Raw genomic sequence first — 26037 nt, forward strand, 5'->3', positions numbered from 1 at the left:
GGTGACATCAATGCTGATGCTGAGGGTCCACGTTAAGGGACCTCGGTTAGTGGTAGGGTTTACTGTAAGCAAAAGTCTATGTAGAAGATATTGTTTTGGACATAATTAGGGTGCAATTTCGATGTCAGGGCGACTGTGAGATCGAAACACAGGGTAGAGGGAGTAATAGTTGTTATCAATGGTGAAGGCGAAGTATCTGATCCATGGGTCGGGTCTAGGGTTAGGTTTAGGTGTTCGATAAGGAGTACGGGTGATATAGGTTTACAGTTAGATTCGGATCAATCTCTGATGTGAGGGCGAGTGCAAGATTGAGTTTCAATTTTAAGTTGAAGTGTGGGTGACATTAATGCTCAAGGTGAAGTGTCAGATCCTGACACCAGGGCAAGGGCTGGTGTTAGTTGTAAGTTAAGGTGCATGGGTCTGATTGAGTGACAGTAAGAGTTCTGATCCGACTCTGATGTGAGGGAAATGGCCAGAATGAGCTTCAGGATTATGGGGAGGAATGACAGACGCCAATTCTGATGGTGGTGGTTCAGAAAAGGTGCCTGGGCTAGGGTTAGGGTTTCCTGTAAGGGAAACTCCACGCATACGATACGGTTACGGAGAGAAATTGGGTTCAATTCTGATGTGAGTGCGAGGGTGAGATTGAGGCTCAGGGTAAAGATGTGCCTCCTAGTAGGCAGCAATGTTAAAGACGGTGTATCTAGTCCAGGGCTCGGGTCTAGGGTTAGGCTTAGGTGTTCAGTAAGATTTACAGGAACATAGAGTTACATTTAGAGTTCGCTTCTGATACTGATGTGAGGGCTACAGCCAGAATGAGCTTCAGGTTTACTTTACAGCATGACAAACGTTGAAGCTGATGGCAAATGTTCAAGTAAAGAGGCCAGGGTTAGACTTATGATATTGTGTTCTCTGAGTTGTACAGGAAGGATAGGGTGATGGACAGACTTAGGGCTGTCCTCTGATGTGAGGTCAAGTTCGAGGTTGAGGTTCAGGATTACGGTGAAGCGTGCCTGTTGTTAATATTTACGCTGAAGGGACAGGTAAAGAGTCATGGCTAGGATTGTGATTAGTGGGTCATTCTGTTCTACAGAAAGGATAAGTTGAGGATTAGGGTTATGGTCCAGCTCTGATATGAGTGCGACTCTGAAATTGCGTTTCAGTGTTGAGGAGGGCCCTGGGTGATGTCGATGGTGACGTGTGTGTGGATAGGCCCAGGACTCAGTGCTAGGGTTAAAATTTTGTGTTCTCTCTGGTTTCCGGAAACATTAGCATTACGGAAAGTGTTAGGTTCTGGGTCAGATGTGACGGGGAGCGGGAGATGGTGGATCAGGAATATCGTGAGGCATGGGTGACGTCATTGGTCAAGGTGAGGTGTCAGGACCACGGGCCAGGGCTTACGTTAGGGTTAGAATTTTGGGATGCTGTAGAGGGATGGTATTGTTATGTTTAGACTTAGGTTCTTACACTTACGTTAGGGCGACTTTGCGATTCAGTTCCAGGATTACAGTGAGGCAAGGGTTATATCCAAGGTGATGGTGGAGTTTCAGTCCACAGGTCCGCGATAGGATTAGGGTTATGTAATCTTTAAAGTGTATGGGATGGACCGGGATATGGTTCGATTCACATACTATTCTGATATGAGGAAGAAGGCCTGATTGATCTTCATCATCGTGGTGTGGCAAGGTGTACGGTTGAGATAGGGTTATAGTTAGATTCGGATCCATCTCTGATGTGAGTGTGTGTGCACCATTGTGTTTCATTTTTAAGGTGAGGTGTGGGTGACATTAATGCTTAAGGTGAAGTGTCAGAACCTGGCGCCATTGCTAGGGCTGGAATTAGTTGTAAGTTAAGGTGTATGGGGCTGATTGAGTGACAGTTAGAGTTCTGATCCGACTCTGATGTGAGGACAATGGCCAGAGTGTGCTTCAGGATTATGGGGAGGAATGACAGACGTCAATGCTGATGATGGCGGTTCACTTAAAGGGGCCTGGGCTAGGGTTAGAGTTTCCTGAAAGGGAAAGCCTATGCATATGCTACGGTTACAGAGAGAATTTGTGTTCAATTCTGATGTGTGTGCGAGTGTGAGATAGAGGCTCAGATTAATGATGTGCCTCCTAGTCGGCAGCAATTTTGAAGGCGGTGTATCTCGTCCAGGTCTCGGGACTTGGGTTAGGCATAGGTGTTCAGTAAGATTTACAGTATCATAGAGTTAAATTTAGAGTTCGCATCTGACCCTGATGTGAGGGAGATGGCCAGATTGAGCTTCAGGTTTACTTTGCGGCATGACAGACGTTGAAGCTGATGGTGTCGGTTCAGGTAAAGTGGCCAGGGTTAGAGCTATATTATTGTGTTCTGTGAGATGTAGAGGAAGGATATGGTGATGGACAGACTTAGGGCTTGTCTCTGATGTGAGGGCAAGTTTGAGATTGAGGTTCAGAATTACGGTGAAGCGTGCTGGATGCCAGTGTTTACGGTGAAGGGACAGGTAAAGAGTCATAGCTAGGGTTGAGATTAGTGTGTCATTCTGCTCTACAGAAAGGATAAGTTAAGGATTAGGGTTAGGGACCAGTTCTGATGTGAGTGCGCTTCTGAAATTGCGTTTCAGTGTTGTGGAGTGCCCTGTATGATGTTGACGCTGATGTTGTGTGGATAGGCCCAGGATTCATTGCTAGGGTTAAAATTTTGTGTTCTCTCTGTATTCCAGAGTCATTAGCATTAGGAAACAGTTAGTTTCTTGGTCTCATGTGACAGGGAGCACAAGATGTAGGTTCAGGGTTATGGTGTGGCTATGGTGACGTCAATGTTCCATGTAAGGTGTCACGAACACTGGCCAGGCTAGGGTTAGGGTTAGGTTTTTTGGTAGCTGAAGAGAGAGGGTATTGTTACATTTAGACATAGGGTCCTTCTCTTACGTTAGGGCGAATGTGCGATTCGGTTACAGGAATACAGTGAGGCATTATTGATACCCATCGTGATGGTGTAGTTTCAGGCCACAGGTTCACGCTAGGGTTAGGGTTATGTAATCGTTAAAGGGTATGAGGTGGATCGGGATACGGTTCGATTTGCATCCTTCTCTGATATGGGGTGAAGGTCAGATTGATCTTCATCATCGTGGTGTGGCATCGGTGACATCAATGCTGAAGCTGAGGTTTCATGTTAATAGACCTGGGTTAGGGATAAGGTTTTCTGTAAGGAAAAGTCTATGAGGTACATATGGTTATGGACAGAATTAGGGAGCAATTCTGATGTCAGGGCGAGTGTGAGATTGAGTCGCAGGGTCAAGGTAGTCCTAGTTGATATCAAAGGTGAAGCTGAATTATCTGGTCCGGGTCACATCTACGATTAGATTTAGGTGTTCCATAAGGAATACGGGTGTGATAGGGTTACAGTAAGACTTCAGATCTATCTCTGTTTTGAGGGCGAGTGCAAGATTGAGTTTCAAGTTTAAGCTGAAATGTGGGTGACATCAAAGATGACGGTGAAGTGACAGATCCTGGCGACAAGGCTAGGTTTAGCATTAGTTGTAAGGTAAGGAGTATGGGGCAGATGGAGTGACAGTTAGAGTTCTGATCTAACTCAACAGGGTGTGCTTCAGGATTATGGGGAGGAATGACAGAAGTCGATTCTGATGGTTGCTGTTCAGTTAAAATGGCCTGGTCTAGGGTTAGGGTTTCCTGTAAGGGAAAATCTAGGCATATGATACGGTTATGGAGAGAATTAGGGTTCAATTCTGATGTGAGTGCGAGGGTGAGATTGATGCTCAGTGTTCAGATGTGTCTCCTAGTTGGCATCAATGTTGAAGGCGAAGAATCTAGTCCAGGCCTCGGGCCTAGGGTTAGGGTTAGGTGTTCTGTAAGATTAACAGTAACATAGAGTTATATTTAGAGTTCGCATCTGACCCTGATGTGAGGGCGATGGCCTGATTGAGCTTCAGGTTTACAGTGCGGCATGACAGACGTTGAAGCTGATGGTGTCGGCTCAGGTAAAGTGGCCAGGGCTAGAGTTAGGGTACTGTGTTCTGTGAGGTGTACAGGATGGATAGGGTGATGGACAGACTTAGGGCTGGTCTCTGATGTCAGGGCCATTGCGAAATTGAGGTTCAGGATTACGGTGAAGGGTGGGTCTTGCCAATGGTCACGGTGAATGGACTGGTCTAAGAGTCATGGCTAGATTTAGGATTAGTGTGTCGTTTTGTTCTACAGAAAGGATAAGTTAAGGATAAAGGTTAGGGTCCAGCCCTGATGTGAATGCGAGTCTGAAATTTCGATTCAGTGTTGAGGAGATCCCTGGGTGTTGTCAATGCTGACGTGGTGTGGATAGGCCCAGAACTCAGTGCTAGGGTTACAATTTTGTGTTCTCTCTGGTTTCCGGAGACATTAGCAGTACGGAAAGTGTTAGGTTCTGGCTCTGGTGTGACGGGGAGCACAAGAGGGTGTATCAGGGTTATGGTGAAGCATGTGTGATGTCCGGGTTCAAGGTGTGGTGTCAGGACCCCGGGCCAGGGCTAGGGTTAGGGTTAGGTTTTTGGGAAGCTGTAGAGTGATGGTATTGTTACATTTAGAATTAGGTTCCTTCTCTTACGTTAGGGCGAGTATGTGATTCAGTTCTAGGATTACAGTGAGGCAAAGGTGATATCCAAGGTGATGGTGGAGTTTCAGGCCACATGTCTACACTACAGTTAGGGTTATCTAATCGTTAAAGGGTATGGGGTTTGCGTGGATACGGCTCGATTTTGGATCCTACTCTGACGTGAGGGCGAAGGCCAGATTGATCTTGATCATCATGGTGTGGCATAGGTGACATCAATGCTGATGCTGAGGGTCCACGTTAAGGGACCTCGGTTAGTGGTAGGGTTTACTGTAAGCAAAAGTCTATGTAGAAGATATTGTTTTGGACATAATTAGGGTGCAATTTCGATGTCAGGGCGACTGTGAGATCGAAACACAGGGTAGAGGGAGTAATAGTTGTTATCAATGGTGAAGGCGAAGTATCTGGTCCATGGGTCGGGTCTAGGGTTAGGTTTAGGTGTTCGATAAGGAGTACGGGTGATATAGGTTTACAGTTAGATTCGGATCAATCTCTGATGTGAGGGCGAGTGCAAGATTGAGTTTCAATTTTAAGTTGAAGTGTGGGTGACATTAATGCTCAAGGTGAAGTGTCAGATCCTGACGCCAGGGCAAGGGCTGGTGTTAGTTGTAAGTTAAGGTGCATGGGTCTGATTGAGTGACAGTAAGAGTTCTGATCCGACTCTGATGTGAGGGAAATGGCCAGAATGAGCTTCAGGATTATGGGGAGGAATGACAGACGCCAATTCTGATGGTGGTGGTTCAGAAAAGGTGCCTGGGCTAGGGTTAGGGTTTCCTGTAAGGGAAACTCCACGCATACGATACGGTTACGGAGAGAAATTGGGTTCAATTCTGATGTGAGTGCGAGGGTGAGATTGAGGCTCAGGGAAAGATGTGCCTCCTAGTAGGCAGCAATGTTAAAGACGGTGTATCTAGTCCAGGGCTCGGGTCTAGGGTTAGGCTTAGGTGTTCAGTAAGATTTACAGGAACATAGAGTTACATTTAGAGTTCGCTTCTGATACTGATGTGAGGGCTACAGCCAGAATGAGCTTCAGGTTTACTTTACAGCATGACAAACGTTGAAGCTGATGGCAAATGTTCAAGTAAAGAGGCCAGGGTTAGACTTATGATATTGTGTTCTCTGAGGTGTACAGGAAGGATAGGGTGATGGACAGACTTAGGGCTGTCCTCTGATGTGAGGTCAAGTTCGAGGTTGAGGTTCAGGATTACGGTGAAGCGTGCCTGTTGTTAATATTTACGCTGAAGGGACAGGTAAAGAGTCATGGCTAGGATTGTGATTAGTGGGTCATTCTGTTCTACAGAAAGGATAAGTTGAGGATTAGGGTTATGGTCCAGCTCTGATATGAGTGCGACTCTGAAATTGCGTTTCAGTGTTGAGGAGGGCCCTGGGTGATGTCGATGGTGACGTGTGTGTGGATAGGCCTAGGACTCAGTGCTAGGGTTAAAATTTTGTGTTCTCTCTGGTTTCCGGAAACATTAGCATTACGGAAAGTGTTAGGTTCTGGGTCAGATGTGACGGGGAGCGGGAGATGGTGGATCAGGAATATCGTGAGGCATGGGTGACGTCAGTGGTCAAGGTGAGGTGTCAGGACCACGGGCCAGGGCTACCGTTAGGGTTAGAATTTTGGGATGCTGTAGAGGGATGGTATTGTTATGTTTAGACTTAGGTTCTTACACTTACGTTAGGGCGACTTTGCGATTCAGTTCCAGGATTACAGTGAGGCAAGGGTTATATCCAAGGTGATGGTGGAGTTTCAGTCCACAGGTCCGCGATAGGATTAGGGTTATGTAATCTTTAAAGTGTATGGGATGGACCGGGATATGGTTCGATTCACATACTCTTCTGATATGAGGACGAAGGCCTGATTGATCTTCATCATCGTGGTGTGGCAAGGTGTACGGTTGAGATAGGGTTATAGTTAGATTCGGATCCATCTCTGATGTGAGTGTGTGTGCACCATTGTGTTTCATTTTTAAGGTGAGGTGTGGGTGACATTAATGCTTAAGGTGAAGTGTCAGAACCTGGCGCCATTGCTAGGGCTGGAATTAGTTGTAAGTTAAGGTGTATGGGGCTGATTGAGTGACAGTTAGAGTTCTGATCCGACTCTGATGTGAGGACAATGGCCAGAGTGTGCTTCAGGATTATGGGGAGGAATGACAGACGTCAATGCTGATGATGGCGGTTCACTTAAAGGGGCCTGGGCTAGGGTTAGAGTTTCCTGAAAGGGAAAGCCTATGCATATGCTACGGTTACAGAGAGAATTTGTGTTCAATTCTGATGTGTGTGCGAGTGTGAGATAGAGGCTCAGATTAATGATGTGCCTCCTAGTCGGCAGCAATTTTGAAGGCGGTGTATCTCGTCCAGGTCTCGGGACTTGGGTTAGGCATAGGTGTTCAGTAAGATTTACAGTATCATAGAGTTAAATTTAGAGTTCGCATCTGACCCTGATGTGAGGGAGATGGCCAGATTGAGCTTCAGGTTTACTTTGCGGCATGACAGATGTTGAAGCTGATGGTGTCGGTTCAGGTAAAGTGGCCAGGGTTAGAGCTATATTATTGTGTTCTGTGAGATGTAGAGGAAGGATATGGTGATGGACAGACTTAGGGCTTGTCTCTGATGTGAGGGCAAGTTTGAGATTGAGGTTCAGAATTACGGTGAAGCGTGCCTGATGCCAGTGTTTACGGTGAAGGGACAGGTAAAGAGTCATGGCTAGGGTTGAGATTAGTGTGTCGTTCTGCTCTACAGAAAGGATAAGTTAAGGATTAGGGTTAGGGACCAGTTCTGATGTGAGTGCGCTTCTGAAATTGCGTTTCAGTGTTGTGGAGTGCCCTGGGTGATGTTGACGCTGATGTTGTGTGGATAGGCCCAGGATTCATTGCTAGGGTTAAAATTTTGTGTTCTCTCTGTATTCCAGAGTCATTAGCATTAGGAAACAGTTAGTTTCTTGGTCTCATGTGACAGGGAGCACAAGATGTAGGTTCAGGGTTATGGTGTGGCAATGGTGACGTCAATGTTCCATGTAAGGTGTCACGAACACTGGCCAGGCTAGGGTTAGGGTTAGGTTTTTTGGTAGCTGAAGAGAGAGGGTATTGTTACATTTAGACATAGGGTCCTTCTCTTACGTTAGGGCGAATGTGCGATTCAGTTCCAGGAATACAGTGAGGCATTATTGATACCCATCGTGATGGTGTAGTTTCAGGCCACAGGTCCACGCTAGGGTTAGGGTTATGTAATCGTTAAAGGGTATGAGGTGGATCGGGATACGGTTCGATTTGCATCCTTCTCTGATATGGGGTGAAGGTCAGATTGATCTTCATCATCGTGGTGTGGCATCGGTGACATCAATGCTGAAGCTGAGGGTTCATGTTAATAGACCTGGGTTAGGGATAAGGTTTTCTGTAAGGAAAAGTCTATGAGGTACATATGGTTATGGACAGAATTAGGGAGCAATTCTGATGTCAGGGCGAGTGTGAGTTTGAGTCGCAGGGTCAAGGGAGTCCTAGTTGATATCAAAGGTGAAGCTGAATTATCTGGTCCGGGTCACATCTACGATTAGATTTAGGTGTTCCATAAGGAATACGGGTGTGATAGGGTTACAGTAAGACTTCAGATCTATCTCTGTTTTGAGGGCGAGTGCAAGATTGAGTTTCAAGTTTAAGCTGAAATGTGGGTGACATCAAAGATGACGGTGAAGTGACAGATCCTGGCGACAAGGCTAGGTTTAGCATTAGTTGTAAGGTAAGGAGTATGGGGCAGATGGAGTGACAGTTAGAGTTCTGATCTAACTCAACAGAGTGTGCTTCAGGATTATGGGGAGGAATGACAGAAGTCGATTCTGATGGTTGCTCTTCAGTTAAAATGGCCTGGTCTAGGGTTAGGGTTTCCTGTAAGGGAAAATCTAGGCATATGATACGGTTATGGAGAGAATTAGGGTTCAATTCTGATGTGAGTGCGAGGGTGAGATTGAGGCTCAGTGTTCAGATGTGTCTCCTAGTTGGCATCAATGTTGAAGGCGAAGAATCTAGTAAAGGCCTCGGGCCTAGGGTTAGGGTTAGGTGTTCAGTAAGATTAACAGTAACATAGAGTTATATTTAGAGTTCGCATCTGACCCTGATGTGAGGGCGATGGCCAGATTGAGCTTCAGGTTTACAGTGCGGCATGACAGACGTTGAATCTGATGGTGTCGGCTCAGGTAAAGTGGCCAGGGCTAGAGTTAGGGTACTGTGTTCTGTGAGGTGTACAGGATGGATAGGGTGATGGACAGACTTAGGGCTGGTCTCTGATGTCAGGGCCATTGCGAAATTGTGGTTCAGGATTACGGTGAAGGGTGGGTCATGCCAATGGTCACGGTGAATGGACTGGTCTAAGAGTCATGGCTAGATTTAGGATTAGTGTGTCGTTTTGTTCTACAGAAAGGATAAGTTAAGGATAAAGGTTAGGGTCCAGCCCTGATGTGAATGCGAGTCTGAAATTTCGATTCAGTGTTGAGGAGATCCCTGGGTGTTGTCAATGCTGACGTGGTGTGGATAGGCCCAGAACTCAGTGCTAGGGTTACAATTTTGTGTTCTCTCTGGTTTCCGGAGACATTAGCAGTACGGAAAGTGTTAGGTTCTGGCTCTGGTGTGACGGGGAGCACAAGATGGTGTATCAGGGTTATGGTGAAGCATGTGTGATGTCCGGGTTCAAGGTGTGGTGTCAGGACCCCGGGCCAGGGCGAGGGTTAGGGTTAGGTTTTTGGGAAGCTGTAGAGTGATGGTATTGTTACGTTTAGAATTAGGTTCCTTCTCTTACGTTAGGGCGAGTATGTGATTCAGTTCTAGGATTACAGTGAGGCAAAGGTGATATCCAAGGTGATGGTGGAGTTTCAGGCCACATGTCTACACTACAGTTAGGGTTATCTAATCGTTAAAGGGTATGGGGTTTGCGTGGATACGGCTCGATTTTGGATCCTACTCTGACGTGAGGGCGAAGGCCAGATTGATCTTGATCATCATGGTGTGGCATAGGTGACATCAATGCTGATGCTGAGGGTCCACGTTAAGGGACCTCGGTTAGTGGTAGGGTTTACTGTAAGCAAAAGTCTATGTAGAAGATATTGTTTTGGACATAATTAGGGTGCAATTTCGATGTCAGGGCGACTGTGAGATCGAAACACAGGGTAGAGGGAGTAATAGTTGTTATCAATGGTGAAGGCGAAGTATCTGGTCCATGGGTCGGGTCTAGGGTTAGGTTTAGGTGTTCGATAAGGAGTACGGGTGATATAGGTTTACAGTTAGATTCGGATCAATCTCTGATGTGAGGGCGAGTGCAAGATTGAGTTTCAATTTTAAGTTGAAGTGTGGGTGACATTAATGCTCAAGGTGAAGTGTCAGATCCTGACGCCAGGGCAAGGGCTGGTGTTAGTTGTAAGTTAAGGTGCATGGGTCTGATTGAGTGACAGTAAGAGTTCTGATCCGACTCTGATGTGAGGGAAATGGCCAGAATGAGCTTCAGGATTATGGGGAGGAATGACAGACGCCAATTCTGATGGTGGTGGTTCAGAAAAGGTGCCTGGGCTAGGGTTAGGGTTTCCTGTAAGGGAAACTCCACGCATACGATACGGTTACGGAGAGAAATTGGGTTCAATTCTGATGTGAGTGCGAGGGTGAGATTGAGGCTCAGGGTAAAGATGTGCCTCCTAGTAGGCAGCAATGTTAAAGACGGTGTATCTAGTCCAGGGCTCGGGTCTAGGGTTAGGCTTAGGTGTTCAGTAAGATTTACAGGAACATAGAGTTACATTTAGAGTTCGCTTCTGATACTGATGTGAGGGCTACAGCCAGAATGAGCTTCAGGTTTACTTTACAGCATGACAAACGTTGAAGCTGATGGCAAATGTTCAAGTAAAGAGGCCAGGGTTAGACTTATGATATTGTGTTCTCTGAGGTGTACAGGAAGGATAGGGTGATGGACAGACTTAGGGCTGTCCTCTGATGTGAGGTCAAGTTCGAGGTTGAGGTTCAGGATTACGGTGAAGCGTGCCTGTTGTTAATATTTACGCTGAAGGGACAGGTAAAGAGTCATGGCTAGGATTGTGATTAGTGGGTCATTCTGTTCTACAGAAAGGATAAGTTGAGGATTAGGGTTATGGTCCAGCTCTGATATGAGTGCGACTCTGAAATTGCGTTTCAGTGTTGAGGAGGGCCCTGGGTGATGTCGATGGTGACGTGTGTGTGGATAGGCCCAGGACTCAGTGCTAGGGTTAAAATTTTGTGTTCTCTCTGGTTTCCGGAAACATTAGCATTACGGAAAGTGTTAGGTTCTGGGTCAGATGTGACGGGGAGCGGGAGATGGTGGATCAGGAATATCGTGAGGCATGGGTGACGTCAGTGGTCAAGGTGAGGTGTCAGGACCACGGGCCAGGGCTACCGTTAGGGTTAGAATTTTGGGATGCTGTAGAGGGATGGTATTGTTATGTTTAGACTTAGGTTCTTACACTTACGTTAGGGCGACTTTGCAATTCAGTTCCAGGATTACAGTGAGGCAAGGGTTATATCCAAGGTGATGGTGGAGTTTCAGTCCACAGGTCCGCGATAGGATTAGGATTATGTAATATTTAAAGTGTATGGGATGGACCGGGATATGGTTCGATTCACATACTATTCTGATATGAGGACGAAGGCCTGATTGATCTTCATCATCGTGGTGTGGCAAGGTGTACGGTTGAGATAGGGTTATAGATAGATTCGGATCCATCTCTGATGTGAGTGTGTGTGCACCATTGTGTTTCATTTTTAAGGTGAGGTGTGGGTGACATTAATGCTTAAGGTGAAGTGTCAGAACCTGGCGCCATTGCTAGGGCTGGAATTAGTTGTAAGTTAAGGTGTATGGGGATGATTCAGTGACAGTTAGAGTTCTGATCCGACTCTGATGTGAGGACAATGGCCAGAGTGTGCTTCAGGATTATGCGGAGGAATGACAGACGTCAATGCTGATGATGGCAGTTCACTTAAAGGGGCCTGGGCTAGGGTTAGAGTTTCCTGAAAGGGAAAGCCTATGCATATGCTACGGTTACAGAGAGAATTTGTGTTCAATTCTGATGTGTGTGCGAGTGTGAGATAGAGGCTCAGATTAATGATGTGCCTCCTAGTCGACAGCAATTTTGAAGGCGGTGTATCTCGTCCAGGTCTCGGGACTTGGGTTAGGCATAGGTGTTCAGTAAGATTTACAGTATCATAGAGTTAAATTTAGAGTTCGCATCTGACCCTGATGTGAGGGAGATGGCCAGATTGAGCTTCAGGTTTACTTTGCGGCATGACAGACGTTGAAGCTGATGGTGTCGGTTCAGGTAAAGTGGCCAGGGTTAGAGCTATATTATTGTGTTCTGTGAGATGTAGAGGAAGGATAGGGTGATGGACAGACTTAGGGCTTGTCTCTGATGTGAGGGCAAGTTTGAGATTGAGGTTCAGAATTACGGTGAAGCGTGCCTGATGCCAGTGTTTACGGTGAAGGGACAGGTAAAGAGTCATGGCTAGGGTTGAGATTAGTGTGTCGTTCTGCTCTACAGAAAGGATAAGTTAAGGATTAGGGTTAGGGACCAGTTCTGATGTGAGTGCGCTTCTGAAATTGCGTTTCAGTGTTGTGGAGTGCCCTGGGTGATGTTGACGCTGATGTTGTGTGGATAGGCCCAGGATTCATTGCTAGGGTTAAAATTTTGTGTTCTCTCTGTATTCCAGAGTCATTAGCATTAGGAAACAGTTAGTTTCTTGGTCTCATGTGACAGGGAGCACAAGATGTAGGTTCAGGGTTATGGTGTGGCAATGGTGACGTCAATGTTCCATGTAAGGTGTCACGAACACTGGCCAGGCTAGGGTTAGGGTTAGGTTTTTTGGTAGCTGAAGAGAGAGGGTATTGTTACATTTAGACATAGGGTCCTTCTCTTACGTTAGGGCGAATGTGCGATTCAGTTCCAGGAATACAGTGAGGCATTATTGATACCCATCGTGATGGTGTAGTTTCAGGCCACAGGTCCACGCTAGGGTTAGGGTTATGTAATCGTTAAAGGGTATGAGGTGGATCGGGATACGGTTCGATTTGCATCCTTCTCTGATATGGGGTGAAGGTCAGATTGATCTTCATCATCGTGGTGTGGCATCGGTGACATCAATGCTGAAGCTGAGGGTTCATGTTAATAGACCTGGGTTAGGGATAAGGTTTTCTGTAAGGAAAAGTCTATGAGGTACATATGGTTATGGACAGAATTAGGGAGCAATTCTGATGTCAGGGCGAGTGTGAGTTTGAGTCGCAGGGTCAAGGGAGTCCTAGTTGATATCAAAGGTGAAGCTGAATTATCTGGTCCGGGTCACATCTACGATTAGATTTAGGTGTTCCATAAGGAATACGGGTGTGATAGGGTTACAGTAAGACTTCAGATCTATCTCTGTTTTGAGGGCGAGTGCAAGATTGAGTTTCAAGTTTAAGCTGAAATGTGGGTGACATCAAAGATGACGGTGAAGTGACAGATCCTGGCGACAAGGCTAGGTTTAGCATTAGTTGTAAGGTAAGGAGTATGGGGCAGATGGAGTGACAGTTAGAGTTCTGATCTAACTCAACAGAGTGTGCTTCAGGATTATGGGGAGGAATGACAGAAGTCGATTCTGATGGTTGCTGTTCAGTTAAAATGGCCTGGTCTAGGGTTAGGGTTTCCTGTAAGGGAAAATCTAGGCATATGATACGGTTACGGAAAGAATTAGGGTTCAATTCTGATGTGAGTGCGAGGGTGAGATTGAGGCTCAGGGTTAAGATGTGTCTCCTAGTTGGCATCAATGTTGAAGTCGAAGAATCTAGTCCAGGCCTCTGTCCTAGGGTTAGGGTTAGGTGTTCAGTAAGATTTACAGTGACATAGAGTTATATTTAGAGTTTGCATCTGACCCTGATGTGAGGGCGATGGCCAGATTGAGCTTCAGGTTTACAGTGCGGCATGACAGACGTTGAAGCTGATGGTGTCGGCTCAGGTAAAGTGGCCAGGGCTAGAGTTAGGGTACTGTGTTCTGTGAGGTGTACAGGATGGATAGGGTGATGGACAGACTTAGGGCTGGTCTCTGATGTCAGGGCCATTGCGAAATTGAGGTTCAGGATTACGGTGAAGGGTGGGTCATGCCAATGGTCACGGTGAATGGACTGGTCTAAGAGTCATGGCTAGATTTAGGATTAGTGTGTCGTTTTGTTCTACAGAAAGGATAAGTTAAGGATAAAGGTTAGGGTCCAGCCCTGATGTGAATGCGAGTCTGAAATTTCGATTCAGTGTTGAGGAGATCCCTGGGTGTTGTCAATGCTGATGTTGTGTGGATAGGCCCAGAACTCAGTGCAAGGGTTACAATTTTGTGTTCTCTCTGGTTTCCGGAGACATTAGCAGTACGGAAAGTGTTAGGTTCTGGCTCTGGTGTGACGGGGAGCACAAGATGGTGTATCAGGGTTATGGTGAAGCATGTGTGATGTCCGGGTTCAAGGTGTGGTGTCAGGACCCCGGGCCAGGGCTAGGGTTAGGGTTAGGTTTTTGGGAAGCTGTAGAGTGATGGTATTGTTACGTTTAGAATTAGGTTCCTTCTCTTACGTTAGGGCGAGTATGTGATTCAGTTCTAGGATTACAGTGAGGCAAAGGTGATATCCAAGGTGATGGTGGAGTTTCAGGCCACATGTCTACACTACAGTTAGGGTTATCTAATCGTTAAAGGGTATGGGGTTTGCGTGGATACGGCTCGATTTTGGATCCTACTCTGACGTGAGGGCGAAGGCCAGATTGATCTTGATCATCATGGTGTGGCATAGGTGACATCAATGCTGATGCTGAGGGTCCACGTTAAGGGACCTCGGTTAGTGGTAGGGTTTACTGTAAGCAAAAGTCTATGTAGAAGATATTGTTTTGGACATAATTAGGGTGCAATTTCGATGTCAGGGCGACTGTGAGATCGAAACACAGGGTAGAGGGAGTAATAGTTGTTATCAATGGTGAAGGCGAAGTATCTGGTCCATGGGTCGGGTCTAGGGTTAGGTTTAGGTGTTCGATAAGGAGTACGGGTGATATAGGTTTACAGTTAGATTCGGATCAATCTCTGATGTGAGGGCGAGTGCAAGATTGAGTTTCAATTTTAAGTTGAAGTGTGGGTGACATTAATGCTCAAGGTGAAGTGTCAGATCCTGACGCCAGGGCAAGGGCTGGTGTTAGTTGTAAGTTAAGGTGCATGGGTCTGATTGAGTGACAGTAAGAGTTCTGATCCGACTCTGATGTGAGGGAAATGGCCAGAATGAGCTTCAGGATTATGGGGAGGAATGACAGACGCCAATTCTGATGGTGGTGGTTCAGAAAAGGTGCCTGGGCTAGGGTTAGGGTTTCCTGTAAGGGAAACTCCACGCATACGATACGGTTACGGAGAGAAATTGTGTTCAATTCTGATGTGAGTGCGAGGGTGAGATTGAGGCTCAGGGTAAAGATGTGCCTCCTAGTAGGCAGCAATGTTAAAGACGGTGTATCTAGTCCAGGGCTCGGGTCTAGGGTTAGGCTTAGGTGTTCAGTAAGATTTACAGGAACATAGAGTTACATTTAGAGTTCGCTTCTGATACTGATGTGAGGGCTACAGCCAGAATGAGCTTCAGGTTTACTTTACAGCATGACAAACGTTGAAGCTGATGGCAAATGTTCAAGTAAAGAGGCCAGGGTTAGACTTATGATATTGTGTTCTCTGAGGTGTACAGGAAGGATAGGGTGATGGACAGACTTAGGGCTGTCCTCTGATGTGAGGTCAAGTTCGAGGTTGAGGTTCAGGATTATGGTGAAGCGTGCCTGTTGTTAATATTTACGCTGAAGGGACAGGTAAAGAGTCATGGCTAGGATTGTGATTAGTGGGTCATTCTGTTCTACAGAAAGGATAAGTTGAGGATTAGGGTTATGGTCCAGCTCTGATATGAGTACGACTCTGAAATTGCGTTTCAGTGTTGAGGAGGGCCCTGGGTGATGTCGATGGTGACGTGTGTGTGGATAGGCCTAGGACTCAGTGCTAGGGTTAAAATTTTGTGTTCTCTCTGGTTTCCGGAAACATTAGCATTACGGAAAGTGTTAGGTTCTGGGTCAGATGTGACGGGGAGCGGGAGATGGTGGATCAGGAATATCGTGAGGCATGGGTGACGTCAGTGGTCAAGGTGAGGTGTCAGGACCACGGGCCAGGGCTACCGTTAGGGTTAGAATTTTGGGATGCTGTAGAGGGATGGTATTGTTATGTTTAGACTTAGGTTCTTACACTTACGTTAGGGCGACTTTGCGATTCATTTCCAGGATTACAGTGAGGCAAGGGTTATATCCAAGGTGATGGTGGAGTTTCAGTCCACAGGTCCGCGATAGGATTAGGGTTATGTAATCTTTAAAGTGTATGGGATGGACCGGGATATGGTTCGATTCACATACTCTTCTGATATGAGGACGAAGGCCTGATTGATCTTCATCATCGTGGTGTGGCAAGGTGTACGGTTGAGATAGGGTTATAGTTAGATTCGGATCCATCTCTGATGTGAGTGTGTGTGCACCATTGTGTTTCATTTTTAAGGTGAGGTGTGGGTGACATTAATGCTTAAGGTGAAGTGTCAGAACCTGGCGCCATTGCTAGGGCTGGAATTAGTTGTAAGTTAAGGTGTATGGGGCTGATTGAGTGACAGTTAGAGTTCTGATCCGACTCTGATGTGAGGACAATGGCCAGAGTGTGCTTCAGGATTATGGGGAGGAATGACAGACGTCAATGCTGATGATGGCGGTTCACTTAAAGGGGCCTGGGCTAGGGTTAGAGTTTCCTGAAAGGGAAAGCCTATGCATATGCTACGGTTACAGAGAGAATTTGTGTTCAATTCTGATGTGTGTGCGAGTGTGAGATAGAGGCTCAGATTAATGATGTGCCTCCTAGTCGGCAGCAATTTTGAAGGCGGTGTATCTCGTCCAGGTCTCGGGACTTGGGTTAGGCATAGGTGTTCAGTAAGATTTACAGTATCATAGAGTTAAATTTAGAGTTCGCATCTGACCCTGATGTGAGGGAGATGGCCAGATTGAGCTTCAGGTTTACTTTGCGGCATGACAGACGTTGAAGCTGATGGTGTCGGTTCAGGTAAAGTGGCCAGGGTTAGAGCTATATTATTGTGTTCTGTGAGATGTAGAGGAAGGATATGGTGATGGACAGACTTAGGGCTTGTCTCTGATGTGAGGGCAAGTTTGAGATTGAGGTTCAGAATTACAGTGAAGCGTGCCTGATGCCAGTGTTTACGGTGAAGGGACAGGTAAAGAGTCATGGCTAGGGTTGAGATTAGTGTGTCGTTCTGCTCTACATAAAGGATAAGTTAAGGATTAGGGTTAGGGACCAGTTCTGATGTGAGTGCGCTTCTGAAATTTCGTTTCAGTGTTGTGGAGTGCCCTGGGTGATGTTGACGCTGATGTTGTGTGGATAGGCCCAGGATTCATTGCTAGGGTTAAAATTTTGTGTTCTCTCTGTATTCCAGAGTCATTAGCATTAGGAAACAGTTAGTTTCTTGGTCTCATGTGACAGGGAGCACAAGATGTAGGTTCAGGGTTATGGTGTGGCAATGGTGACGTCAATGTTCCATGTAAGGTGTCACGAACACTGGCCAGGCTAGGGTTAGGGTTAGGTTTTTTGGTAGCTGAAGAGAGAGGGTATTGTTACATTTAGACATAGGGTCCTTCTCTTACGTTAGGGCGAATGTGCGATTCAGTTCCAGGAATACAGTGAGGCATTATTGATACCCATCGTGATGGTGTAGTTTCAGGCCACAGGTCCACGCTAGGGTTAGGGTTATGTAATCGTTAAAGGGTATGAGGTGGATCGGGATACGGTTCGATTTGCATCCTTCTCTGATATGGGGAGAAGGTCAGATTGATCTTCATCATCGTGGTGTGGCATCGGTGACATCAATGCTGAAGCTGAGGGTTCATGTTAATAGACCTGGGTTAGGGATAAGGTTTTCTGTAAGGAAAAGTCTATGAGGTACATATGGTTATGGACAGAATTAGGGAGCAATTCTGATGTCAGGGCGAGTGTGAGTTTGAGTCGCAGGGTCAAGGGAGTCCTAGTTGATATCAAAGGTGAAGCTGAATTATCTGGTCCGGGTCACATCTACGATTAGATTTAGGTGTTCCATAAGGAATACGGGTGTGATAGGGTTACAGTAAGACTTCAGATCTATCTCTGTTTTGAGGGCGAGTGCAAGATTGAGTTTCAAGTTTAAGCTGAAATGTGGGTGACATCAAAGATGACGGTGAAGTGACAGATCCTGGCGACAAGGCTAGGTTTAGCATTAGTTGTAAGGTAAGGAGTATGGGGCAGATGGAGTGACAGTTAGAGTTCTGATCTAACTCAACAGAGTGTGCTTCAGGATTATGGGGAGGAATGACAGAAGTCGATTCTGATGGTTGCTCTTCAGTTAAAATGGCCTGGTCTAGGGTTAGGGTTTCCTGTAAGGGAAAATCTAGGCATATGATACGGTTATGGAGAGAATTAGGGTTCAATTCTGATGTGAGTGCGAGGGTGAGATTGAGGCTCAGTGTTCAGATGTGTCTCCTAGTTGGCATCAATGTTGAAGGCGAAGAATCTAGTAAAGGCCTCGGGCCTAGGGTTAGGGTTAGGTGTTCAGTAAGATTAACAGTAACATAGAGTTATATTTAGAGTTCGCATCTGACCCTGATGTGAGGGCGATGGCCAGATTGAGCTTCAGGTTTACAGTGCGGCATGACAGACGTTGAATCTGATGGTGTCGGCTCAGGTAAAGTGGCCAGGGCTAGAGTTAGGGTACTGTGTTCTGTGAGGTGTACAGGATGGATAGGGTGATGGACAGACTTAGGGCTGGTCTCTGATGTCAGGGCCATTGCGAAATTGTGGTTCAGGATTACGGTGAAGGGTGGGTCATGCCAATGGTCACGGTGAATGGACTGGTCTAAGAGTCATGGCTAGATTTAGGATTAGTGTGTCGTTTTGTTCTACAGAAAGGATAAGTTAAGGATAAAGGTTAGGGTCCAGCCCTGATGTGAATGCGAGTCTGAAATTTCGATTCAGTGTTGAGGAGATCCCTGGGTGTTGTCAATGCTGACGTGGTGTGGATAGGCCCAGAACTCAGTGCTAGGGTTACAATTTTGTGTTCTCTCTGGTTTCCGGAGACATTAGCAGTACGGAAAGTGTTAGGTTCTGGCTCTGGTGTGACGGGGAGCACAAGATGGTGTATCAGGGTTATGGTGAAGCATGTGTGATGTCCGGGTTCAAGGTGTGGTGTCAGGACCCCGGGCCAGGGCGAGGGTTAGGGTTAGGTTTTTGGGAAGCTGTAGAGTGATGGTATTGTTACGTTTAGAATTAGGTTCCTTCTCTTACGTTAGGGCGAGTATGTGATTCAGTTCTAGGATTACAGTGAGGCAAAGGTGATATCCAAGGTGATGGTGGAGTTTCAGGCCACATGTCTACACTACAGTTAGGGTTATCTAATCGTTAAAGGGTATGGGGTTTGCGTGGATACGGCTCGATTTTGGATCCTACTCTGACGTGAGGGCGAAGGCCAGATTGATCTTGATCATCATGGTGTGGCATAGGTGACATCAATGCTGATGCTGAGGGTCCACGTTAAGGGACCTCGGTTAGTGGTAGGGTTTACTGTAAGCAAAAGTCTATGTAGAAGATATTGTTTTGGACATAATTAGGGTGCAATTTCGATGTCAGGGCGACTGTGAGATCGAAACACAGGGTAGAGGGAGTAATAGTTGTTATCAATGGTGAAGGCGAAGTATCTGGTCCATGGGTCGGGTCTAGGGTTAGGTTTAGGTGTTCGATAAGGAGTACGGGTGATATAGGTTTACAGTTAGATTCGGATCAATCTCTGATGTGAGGGCGAGTGCAAGATTGAGTTTCAATTTTAAGTTGAAGTGTGGGTGACATTAATGCTCAAGGTGAAGTGTCAGATCCTGACGCCAGGGCAAGGGCTGGTGTTAGTTGTAAGTTAAGGTGCATGGGTCTGATTGAGTGACAGTAAGAGTTCTGATCCGACTCTGATGTGAGGGAAATGGCCAGAATGAGCTTCAGGATTATGGGGAGGAATGACAGACGCCAATTCTGATGGTGGTGGTTCAGAAAAGGTGCCTGGGCTAGGGTTAGGGTTTCCTGTAAGGGAAACTCCACGCATACGATACGGTTACGGAGAGAAATTGGGTTCAATTCTGATGTGAGTGCGAGGGTGAGATTGAGGCTCAGGGTAAAGATGTGCCTCCTAGTAGGCAGCAATGTTAAAGACGGTGTATCTAGTCCAGGGCTCGGGTCTAGGGTTAGGCTTAGGTGTTCAGTAAGATTTACAGGAACATAGAGTTACATTTAGAGTTCGCTTCTGATACTGATGTGAGGGCTACAGCCAGAATGAGCTTCAGGTTTACTTTACAGCATGACAAACGTTGAAGCTGATGGCAAATGTTCAAGTAAAGAGGCCAGGGTTAGACTTATGATATTGTGTTCTCTGAGGTGTACAGGAAGGATAGGGTGATGGACAGACTTAGGGCTGTCCTCTGATGTGAGGTCAAGTTCGAGGTTGAGGTTCAGGATTACGGTGAAGCGTGCCTGTTGTTAATATTTACGCTGAAGGGACAGGTAAAGAGTCATGGCTAGGATTGTGATTAGTGGGTCATTCTGTTCTACAGAAAGGATAAGTTGAGGATTAGGGTTATGGTCCAGCTCTGATATGAGTGCGACTCTGAAATTGCGTTTCAGTGTTGAGGAGGGCCCTGGGTGATGTCGATGGTGACGTGTGTGTGGATAGGCCCAGGACTCAGTGCTAGGGTTAAAATTTTGTGTTCTCTCTGGTTTCCGGAAACATTAGCATTACGGAAAGTGTTAGGTTCTGGGTCAGATGTGACGGGGAGCGGGAGATGGTGGATCAGGAATATCGTGAGGCATGGGTGACGTCAGTGGTCAAGGTGAGGTGTCAGGACCACGGGCCAGGGCTACCGTTAGGGTTAGAATTTTGGGATGCTGTAGAGGGATGGTATTGTTATGTTTAGACTTAGGTTCTTACACTTACGTTAGGGCGACTTTGCAATTCAGTTCCAGGATTACAGTGAGGCAAGGGTTATATCCAAGGTGATGGTGGAGTTTCAGTCCACAGGTCCGCGATAGGATTAGGATTATGTAATATTTAAAGTGTATGGGATGGACCGGGATATGGTTCGATTCACATACTATTCTGATATGAGGACGAAGGCCTGATTGATCTTCATCATCGTGGTGTGGCAAGGTGTACGGTTGAGATAGGGTTATAGATAGATTCGGATCCATCTCTGATGTGAGTGTGTGTGCACCATTGTGTTTCATTTTTAAGGTGAGGTGTGGGTGACATTAATGCTTAAGGTGAAGTGTCAGAACCTGGCGCCATTGCTAGGGCTGGAATTAGTTGTAAGTTAAGGTGTATGGGGATGATTCAGTGACAGTTAGAGTTCTGATCCGACTCTGATGTGAGGACAATGGCCAGAGTGTGCTTCAGGATTATGCGGAGGAATGACAGACGTCAATGCTGATGATGGCAGTTCACTTAAAGGGGCCTGGGCTAGGGTTAGAGTTTCCTGAAAGGGAAAGCCTATGCATATGCTACGGTTACAGAGAGAATTTGTGTTCAATTCTGATGTGTGTGCGAGTGTGAGATAGAGGCTCAGATTAATGATGTGCCTCCTAGTCGACAGCAATTTTGAAGGCGGTGTATCTCGTCCAGGTCTCGGGACTTGGGTTAGGCATAGGTGTTCAGTAAGATTTACAGTATCATAGAGTTAAATTTAGAGTTCGCATCTGACCCTGATGTGAGGGAGATGGCCAGATTGAGCTTCAGGTTTACTTTGCGGCATGACAGACGTTGAAGCTGATGGTGTCGGTTCAGGTAAAGTGGCCAGGGTTAGAGCTATATTATTGTGTTCTGTGAGATGTAGAGGAAGGATAGGGTGATGGACAGACTTAGGGCTTGTCTCTGATGTGAGGGCAAGTTTGAGATTGAGGTTCAGAATTACGGTGAAGCGTGCCTGATGCCAGTGTTTACGGTGAAGGGACAGGTAAAGAGTCATGGCTAGGGTTGAGATTAGTGTGTCGTTCTGCTCTACAGAAAGGATAAGTTAAGGATTAGGGTTAGGGACCAGTTCTGATGTGAGTGCGCTTCTGAAATTGCGTTTCAGTGTTGTGGAGTGCCCTGGGTGATGTTGACGCTGATGTTGTGTGGATAGGCCCAGGATTCATTGCTAGGGTTAAAATTTTGTGTTCTCTCTGTATTCCAGAGTCATTAGCATTAGGAAACAGTTAGTTTCTTGGTCTCATGTGACAGGGAGCACAAGATGTAGGTTCAGGGTTATGGTGTGGCAATGGTGACGTCAATGTTCCATGTAAGGTGTCACGAACACTGGCCAGGCTAGGGTTAGGGTTAGGTTTTTTGGTAGCTGAAGAGAGAGGGTATTGTTACATTTAGACATAGGGTCCTTCTCTTACGTTAGGGCGAATGTGCGATTCAGTTCCAGGAATACAGTGAGGCATTATTGATACCCATCGTGATGGTGTAGTTTCAGGCCACAGGTCCACGCTAGGGTTAGGGTTATGTAATCGTTAAAGGGTATGAGGTGGATCGGGATACGGTTCGATTTGCATCCTTCTCTGATATGGGGTGAAGGTCAGATTGATCTTCATCATCGTGGTGTGGCATCGGTGACATCAATGCTGAAGCTGAGGGTTCATGTTAATAGACCTGGGTTAGGGATAAGGTTTTCTGTAAGGAAAAGTCTATGAGGTACATATGGTTATGGACAGAATTAGGGAGCAATTCTGATGTCAGGGCGAGTGTGAGTTTGAGTCGCAGGGTCAAGGGAGTCCTAGTTGATATCAAAGGTGAAGCTGAATTATCTGGTCCGGGTCACATCTACGATTAGATTTAGGTGTTCCATAAGGAATACGGGTGTGATAGGGTTACAGTAAGACTTCAGATCTATCTCTGTTTTGAGGGCGAGTGCAAGATTGAGTTTCAAGTTTAAGCTGAAATGTGGGTGACATCAAAGATGACGGTGAAGTGACAGATCCTGGCGACAAGGCTAGGTTTAGCATTAGTTGTAAGGTAAGGAGTATGGGGCAGATGGAGTGACAGTTAGAGTTCTGATCTAACTCAACAGAGTGTGCTTCAGGATTATGGGGAGGAATGACAGAAGTCGATTCTGATGGTTGCTGTTCAGTTAAAATGGCCTGGTCTAGGGTTAGGGTTTCCTGTAAGGGAAAATCTAGGCATATGATACGGTTACGGAAAGAATTAGGGTTCAATTCTGATGTGAGTGCGAGGGTGAGATTGAGGCTCAGGGTTAAGATGTGTCTCCTAGTTGGCATCAATGTTGAAGTCGAAGAATCTAGTCCAGGCCTCTGTCCTAGGGTTAGGGTTAGGTGTTCAGTAAGATTTACAGTGACATAGAGTTATATTTAGAGTTTGCATCTGACCCTGATGTGAGGGCGATGGCCAGATTGAGCTTCAGGTTTACAGTGCGGCATGACAGACGTTGAAGCTGATGGTGTCGGCTCAGGTAAAGTGGCCAGGGCTAGAGTTAGGGTACTGTGTTCTGTGAGGTGTACAGGATGGATAGGGTGATGGACAGACTTAGGGCTGGTCTCTGATGTCAGGGCCATTGCGAAATTGAGGTTCAGGATTACGGTGAAGGGTGGGTCATGCCAATGGTCACGGTGAATGGACTGGTCTAAGAGTCATGGCTAGATTTAGGATTAGTGTGTCGTTTTGTTCTACAGAAAGGATAAGTTAAGGATAAAGGTTAGGGTCCAGCCCTGATGTGAATGCGAGTCTGAAATTTCGATTCAGTGTTGAGGAGATCCCTGGGTGTTGTCAATGCTGATGTTGTGTGGATAGGCCCAGAACTCAGTGCAAGGGTTACAATTTTGTGTTCTCTCTGGTTTCCGGAGACATTAGCAGTACGGAAAGTGTTAGGTTCTGGCTCTGGTGTGACGGGGAGCACAAGATGGTGTATCAGGGTTATGGTGAAGCATGTGTGATGTCCGGGTTCAAGGTGTGGTGTCAGGACCCCGGGCCAGGGCTAGGGTTAGGGTTAGGTTTTTGGGAAGCTGTAGAGTGATGGTATTGTTACGTTTAGAATTAGGTTCCTTCTCTTACGTTAGGGCGAGTATGTGATTCAGTTCTAGGATTACAGTGAGGCAAAGGTGATATCCAAGGTGATGGTGGAGTTTCAGGCCACATGTCTACACTACAGTTAGGGTTATCTAATCGTTAAAGGGTATGGGGTTTGCGTGGATACGGCTCGATTTTGGATCCTACTCTGACGTGAGGGCGAAGGCCAGATTGATCTTGATCATCATGGTGTGGCATAGGTGACATCAATGCTGATGCTGAGGGTCCACGTTAAGGGACCTCGGTTAGTGGTAGGGTTTACTGTAAGCAAAAGTCTATGTAGAAGATATTGTTTTGGACATAATTAGGGTGCAATTTCGATGTCAGGGCGACTGTGAGATCGAAACACAGGGTAGAGGGAGTAATAGTTGTTATCAATGGTGAAGGCGAAGTATCTGGTCCATGGGTCGGGTCTAGGGTTAGGTTTAGGTGTTCGATAAGGAGTACGGGTGATATAGGTTTACAGTTAGATTCGGATCAATCTCTGATGTGAGGGCGAGTGCAAGATTGAGTTTCAATTTTAAGTTGAAGTGTGGGTGACATTAATGCTCAAGGTGAAGTGTCAGATCCTGACGCCAGGGCAAGGGCTGGTGTTAGTTGTAAGTTAAGGTGCATGGGTCTGATTGAGTGACAGTAAGAGTTCTGATCCGACTCTGATGTGAGGGAAATGGCCAGAATGAGCTTCAGGATTATGGGGAGGAATGACAGACGCCAATTCTGATGGTGGTGGTTCAGAAAAGGTGCCTGGGCTAGGGTTAGGGTTTCCTGTAAGGGAAACTCCACGCATACGATACGGTTACGGAGAGAAATTGGGTTCAATTCTGATGTGAGTGCGAGGGTGAGATTGAGGCTCAGGGTAAAGATGTGCCTCCTAGTAGGCAGCAATGTTAAAGACGGTGTATCTAGTCCAGGGCTCGGGTCTAGGGTTAGGCTTAGGTGTTCAGTAAGATTTACAGGAACATAGAGTTACATTTAGAGTTCGCTTCTGATACTGATGTGAGGGCTACAGCCAGAATGAGCTTCAGGTTTACTTTACAGCATGACAAACGTTGAAGCTGATGGCAAATGTTCAAGTAAAGAGGCCAGGGTTAGACTTATGATATTGTGTTCTCTGAGGTGTACAGGAAGGATAGGGTGATGGACAGACTTAGGGCTGTCCTCTGATGTGAGGTCAAGTTCGAGGTTGAGGTTCAGGATTATGGTGAAGCGTGCCTGTTGTTAATATTTACGCTGAAGGGACAGGTAAAGAGTCATGGCTAGGATTGTGATTAGTGGGTCATTCTGTTCTACAGAAAGGATAAGTTGAGGATTAGGGTTATGGTCCAGCTCTGATATGAGTACGACTCTGAAATTGCGTTTCAGTGTTGAGGAGGGCCCTGGGTGATGTCGATGGTGACGTGTGTGTGGATAGGCCTAGGACTCAGTGCTAGGGTTAAAATTTTGTGTTCTCTCTGGTTTCCGGAAACATTAGCATTACGGAAAGTGTTAGGTTCTGGGTCAGATGTGACGGGGAGCGGGAGATGGTGGATCAGGAATATCGTGAGGCATGGGTGACGTCAGTGGTCAAGGTGAGGTGTCAGGACCACGGGCCAGGGCTACCGTTAGGGTTAGAATTTTGGGATGCTGTAGAGGGATGGTATTGTTATGTTTAGACTTAGGTTCTTACACTTACGTTAGGGCGACTTTGCGATTCATTTCCAGGATTACAGTGAGGCAAGGGTTATATCCAAGGTGATGGTGGAGTTTCAGTCCACAGGTCCGCGATAGGATTAGGGTTATGTAATCTTTAAAGTGTATGGGATGGACCGGGATATGGTTCGATTCACATACTCTTCTGATATGAGGACGAAGGCCTGATTGATCTTCATCATCGTGGTGTGGCAAGGTGTACGGTTGAGATAGGGTTATAGTTAGATTCGGATCCATCTCTGATGTGAGTGTGTGTGCACCATTGTGTTTCATTTTTAAGGTGAGGTGTGGGTGACATTAATGCTTAAGGTGAAGTGTCAGAACCTGGCGCCATTGCTAGGGCTGGAATTAGTTGTAAGTTAAGGTGTATGGGGCTGATTGAGTGACAGTTAGAGTTCTGATCCGACTCTGATGTGAGGACAATGGCCAGAGTGTGCTTCAGGATTATGGGGAGGAATGACAGACGTCAATGCTGATGATGGCGGTTCACTTAAAGGGGCCTGGGCTAGGGTTAGAGTTTCCTGAAAGGGAAAGCCTATGCATATGCTACGGTTACAG

Source organism: Manis pentadactyla, chromosome 1, assembly GCF_030020395.1.
Source record: "Manis pentadactyla isolate mManPen7 chromosome 1, mManPen7.hap1, whole genome shotgun sequence".
In the NCBI taxonomy this organism is placed as follows: domain Eukaryota; kingdom Metazoa; phylum Chordata; class Mammalia; order Pholidota; family Manidae; genus Manis; species Manis pentadactyla.